We start from the raw sequence: 6,000 nt of genomic DNA, 5'->3' as shown, positions 1-6,000 counted from the left end.
CTGCACGTTGTGCCGATACGTCCGACGTTTTTCTTTTCTGCATTCGTACAATTCAGTGACAGAAAAGGAAATAAATGACCAAGTGCTTGATTTGCTGGGATAGCCAGTTAAACATACTGGTTTCCAGTAAGATTCCAATTGCTGTAAGGACACCGCGAACCAATCAGAACATGTTTAATAGGGTGTCCCACTTTTTGGCGACTTTTCAGGAAAATTAGGTTCGGGTCAAATTCTGAATGGATTTTCGTCACTGATTTCAAAAATGACGTTATTTTTTCATTATGACGTCATCTTGATGTGCCAGCTAGCGGATTTTTGCTATTTTGGCCTTATCACGAATATGGCAAGAGCTAGAGACTTGGAACTTGCGCCAAAATGACCGGAAGGGACGATTTCCTATTTGTTGTCAATACAATATGAAACGCTAACTGCAACAGAAAAGAAGTTATTTTGAAAAAACATGTTTTTTCTCATTTTGGACAAAAATATGAGAAACACGGCAATTTTGCTACTGTGACGCTTTTATTTCGGTTGTTAAGTTGCTGTGCTGCGCCACATTGTTTAACAATTAAGTACAGTGGTAGTTACTCTAGCATATTGTATTTACAATTGATTATATACCTCAGCATTGGTTTTTACATGCATATTGCAATTACTAATACTAGCTAACTTTAAACCCTTGATCATTTCGTTCAAAGATCTATCAAACAAAACCACCGTTCAACAACACAACACAGTTCAATGGGATTATTTATCACACCATACTGTGCAAAGCAGCACAAATGCGCAAGTCTGTTTTGGCCAAATCATCTTGGACATCTCGAATCAAGCCGTTCACAACGCGTTTCAGTCTGCCAATAAAGCGCTCTGTTCCTCGACTGTTGTTGTTGATCATACGCAAAAACACTGATGGAGATGAAAAACATGCAATGCGTGGAGCCATCTTACTTTCTTCGGAGAAAAAAATCACTTAAGTTGTCACGCTTCAAAAGTAGTCCAGTCGTTGAAGGGTTTTACCTTGACTTAATTGGTGTAAAGCTGAAATTTTGTAGATTGGTTCTGTTCATTATGTACAATGACCAAAAAAAAATCCCCGTCAAAATTTTTTGGTGAAAAAAAGTTATCCGCTATTTTCGAAATTCCGCCATTTTTTTCAAAATGGCGGATATACAATTACTGAATTATTCAATTTTTATGAAATTATTGTTAGTGTTAGTGCTCATTTAAAAGTAAATTTCATACTGCAATTATTTCACACTGGCAAAGTTTTGGTCCACCGTGATTGCCGGAGGAAGTTTACGGATACACGGAAAAAGGGTTCAGAAAAAATGCCTGCAAAGAAATTACGGTCTGTGACAAGGAAATTCAAGCTTCTGAAGCCTCCAGTAGGCTATACTGCGTCAAAAGGGTGCTGATAGGATTAATGCTGCCAGTACTAATAGAGGGGACAATACTGTTGCGACAGCTGGTCGAAAAGTACACATAGACTGTCGTAAACGTTATACCAACCCAATCCATATACACTACAGCTTAAGACGAACAGAGAGGAAAGTGGGTCCTGCCTCACGGGGAAACGAAGTGTTCGAATTTTTGATGGCAATTTCCACAGTAAGACTCATTGTTTGTTTTGTGGGACTGGAGTTCTCACGGACAGACCTGGCATTAGTTTTGTTAAAACAGATGTTTTTGCAAGGACTATATTAGAGTGTTGTGAGAGACGTTCTGACAATTGGTCATGCGCCATGAAAGGTCGTATTGAATATTACGGTAGCGATTTGCATGCTGCAGACTGTTTATACCATCATTCTTGTAGTGTTAATTTTATATGTGGATTTAACGTACCCTTGCAATGCGGCAGAGTACCTGAGGCAAAACGTCTAAAATCTGGGCGACCTAAGGATGAAGAACAGGACCAGGCATTTCTAAAGATGTGTTCCCATCTTGAACGCAATGATGAAGAACAGTTAACGATATCAGACTTCAGATCTAAAATGAAGGAGTTTTTAGCAAATGATGATTGCCTTCCTTAAGGATCAAAATATCTGAAGACCCAATTATAGAAACAGTGTGGTGAATCTATTTATATAGCTGAAGGTCAGGGCCTTCATTGCATTGTCACTATGAGAGAGAAGACATCCGAAATCCTCCGATCTCATTACCTAAAAACAAGACATGAGGATGATGAAGAGTCACAATAGTTAAAACTGCGGCAAGGCTCATCAATAATGGTGTTCCAACTGTTAATGATCACTATCCAAGCACAGACGCACTCCTAAATAATAATAATAATCGTGTTTCATTTGCGCCCAAGGCGATACATAACATACAATGACACTGCGATCACAGATGTGATAGCCTACAACAGACGACAGGAGGCAGCGAAGTGACATATAGGCTTAGTCTTCGAGTCAGCTTCTCTCCTTATTTTGGGTTGCCATTAAGTGTCTGTGTCTAGACACAGCCGCGTGCTCTGGAGCGGTGTCGAACCCACATCCTTTCGAACGTCGCGCAGACGTTCTCACCACTTCGCTACGCAACCGACACTCAATCTCGGTCCTGAAGACGCAGAAGACATCCTGAAGCGCAGAAGGCATCCTGAAGCGCAGAATACATCACTGGCTGGTTATGTACCTTTTTCTCAGAATCAATCCCTGAGGAATATTGTGAATGGTGTTGTGGCCGAGGATGACGTTAATGTAGGCATAAACAAACGAAAAATGATCGACTTGATCAGTAAAACACTTCGGGGTAGTCAAAAGGCTGCAAAGTGATCAATGTCCCAGGGGATGCTGATGTTCCGATTGTGAAGGCTACTGTTGTTAATGTAGTGTCATACTCGACAACGTTGATTGGAGAAGACACAGATCTGTTGGTCCTGCTTCTTCATTATGCGCAACAAGCAAACAAAGATCTATATTTCCGTTCCGACAAGGAAAATGCTGACAAAGTGTATCAAATAAACGAACTGAAAATGGTGATGGGTGAAGAATTATGTTCCCAATTACTTTTTCTACATGCCTACACTGGATGTGACACAGCATCAAGAATCTTTGGTGTTGGTAAGCAATTTGTCTTTCACAAGCTGGTAAAGGGTGCTGCTACTCTGAAAGACTGTGCCAATTACTTCCTTCTTCCAAAGCAGACAGCAGCATCCATTGTGAACAAAGATTGTCAAGCGATGGTTGTGATTTTTGGGGGCACGCGGACGGATTCCCTCTCGTCATTGCTACAGATTACTAATAAAAAAGTAGTCTCTTCCCAATCATTTGTGACGCCTACCAGAACGCCCAGAACGCCTACCACCTACTGAGTCATCGACAAAATTTCACTGTCTAAGGGTTTACTACCAAATAATGGTCTGGCTAGGACAGGAGGTGATATGGAAACTTACGGGTGGGGTTGGAAACTGGAAGGCAGTCAGTTTGTGACAACAGAGTCGGACATGGATGCTGACCCAGAATCTCTCTTATAGAACCCACAGCAACTGTACAACTGGCTGTAGCACTGCCAGGTGGAGCTGTAGGCAGAATAATCTACCCTGTACCGCATCATGTGGACAGTGCAACTTGATGCCTGTAACAATACGTACAATCAGTCATTACTGGATGAAGATGATGACCAGGACTAATTGATGGAGGTTTTTACGTAATTTAACGTGGAAAGTAACCGCTCACACATCATTGGCCAGTTGTTCAATTTTAAGTTATCTGTTATTTTTTCTTGCCTTCAACCGCACTACAGTATATAACCTTGTGAAGTTTTATTTTGTATGTTATTCGCTCTGAGGATGCGCATTCTCATGGTGCGCGAAACGTCAGTGAAGCAATAAACCATCCTGTTTGTTGTAGCTTTTACTTTCAATTTCATCAGATGAACGTTGCAACTAGTACTAGGAGCGATAATTGTCCTAATAAGCACCCAAACGTTTCAGTATCCAACTGAATGTAAATAACTTAATAAGTGGTCTGCCATTCCTGTACTGCCAATGTTTCACGTTATTGGTTTTGTTTCATATAAGTCTTTCCATTAAACTAATGAGTTAATTTCATTTTGAATTGTTTTAATGAATTCTTTACCACCTTAAACTTAGGGATAGACGCCAGAATTAAAGCTCTAGCATGAATATACTATTAAGTGAATTATTGTCATTACACTGTTTTGTCGGCCATCTTGAAAATGACAACTTTCCGGTGCTCTGATTCTCCTAGATTTTTAATATATTATTCTTGATGATAAATAGGCCTACTAGAAAAAACCTTTTGTAGAAATTTTTTTTTGTTTTTAAATTTTTGTTTGAAAAGTTTGTTTATCCGCCAATTTGAGAAAAAAATTGGCGGATTTTCAAAAAAAGCGGATAACTTTTTTTCACCAAAAGATTTTCACGGGGATTTTTTTTTTGGTCAATGTACATAATCAACAGAAGCAATGTGCAAAGTTTCAGCTTTACACCAATTAAGTCAAGGTTCGACCCTTTTTTTCGCTTCAACGACTGGACTAAAGCGTCTGCTCGATATCAACGTTTCTTGGAAAACTTTTCTGTCTTGCCGCATCAGCAGCAAAAGGCGGAGCTTCAGCGTGGAGAACTTAAAGCAACGTTTTTAGGGCTCAACCATTGGGATGCATGCTTAACGAAATGTTTCAGAACAGCGTTGAATACTGGTTCATCCACAGATTTATATGCAAGTAATAAATCTCTTGTAAGCAGTACCAATTGAGGGACCTTCAGCAGCGGAAGGTTTAAGATGGATGACTAAAAATGCTGGCAAATAAACACAAACAATGAAAGAACCATACGTTGAAGTTTGGGGATATCCTGAGGCCCAACACAATACCCAAAAATTAGCATTCTTAAGTAACCACTCGCTGTTGTTATTCAACGCGCATGGGACAACCTTTCTTGACGATAAAAAAGTAGGGGTTTCAAATTTCCTGGAACATTCATCACTAAATGAACTGCCATAGCAAGAAGACACATATGGTCGCTCCGAAAAGATGAATCTTAGCTTCTTTCTTGTGCTCAGAAAATCATAAGATCTTGACTTTAAATGATTTGCGGCTATAGCTGTGATGAAACTTTACAATATTGTCGGATTTTCAGATGTTGGGGCTTAAGTTTTGATATTTTCTTAATTATGTTCATCAAACCACCATCTTCGTATGCATTAGGGCCTTTCACTTTGCCTTCCAAAAAGCTTTTTGCGTGTGTAAAATAAATCTCATTTACATGGAAGAGACATTCAAGAGTGTGTACCAGACATTCAAGAGATGGATTATGATGATGATGATGTACCACTACTACCACCACTGTACTTAATTGCTAAACAAGGTGGAGCAACTTAACAATCGAAATAAAAGCATCACTGTAGCAAAATTGCCGTGTTTCTCATTTTTTTGTCCAAAAATGAGCAAAAACATGTTTTTTCAAAATAACTCCTTTTCTGTTGCAGTTAGCGTTTCATATTGTATTGACAACAAATAGGAAATCGTCCCTTCCGGTCATTTTGGCACAAGTTCCAAGTCTATAGCTCTTGCCATATTCGTGATAAGGCCAAAATATCAAAAATCCGCTAGCTGGCACATTAAGATGACGTCATAATGAAAAAATAACGTCATTTTTGAAATCAGTGACGAAAATCCATTCAGAATTTGACCCGAACCTAATTTTCCTGAAAAGTCGCCTAAAAGTGGGACACCCTAATGTTTAAGGCGGCTACCGTCCAATTGTGACCCTTCTAGCAGTCAGAGTTGATTTTTACTTTGAACTTTGGTAATTACAAAAGAAAAAAGACAATGGCAGCCAGTGGCGTATTTAGAAAGTTTGTTAGGGGGAGGCCAAGACATTGTGTCAGTCAGCCGCATAGCGACTGGAGGCCAATGGGGGTCTGGGGGTAGTAGGCTACACACGGAGTAGTCTCAACGGTAGTACCGTACACAGAAAGCTCAAATGGCTAATATAATTGGTTCAAATGTTTTCTACTTGGGTTAAAATTAGACTTGTTT

This window comes from Aplidium turbinatum, chromosome 4 (genome assembly GCF_918807975.1).
Source record: "Aplidium turbinatum chromosome 4, kaAplTurb1.1, whole genome shotgun sequence".
Classification (NCBI taxonomy): Eukaryota; Metazoa; Chordata; class Ascidiacea; order Aplousobranchia; family Polyclinidae; genus Aplidium; species Aplidium turbinatum.
Note: the sequence above shows the minus strand (reverse complement) of the source record.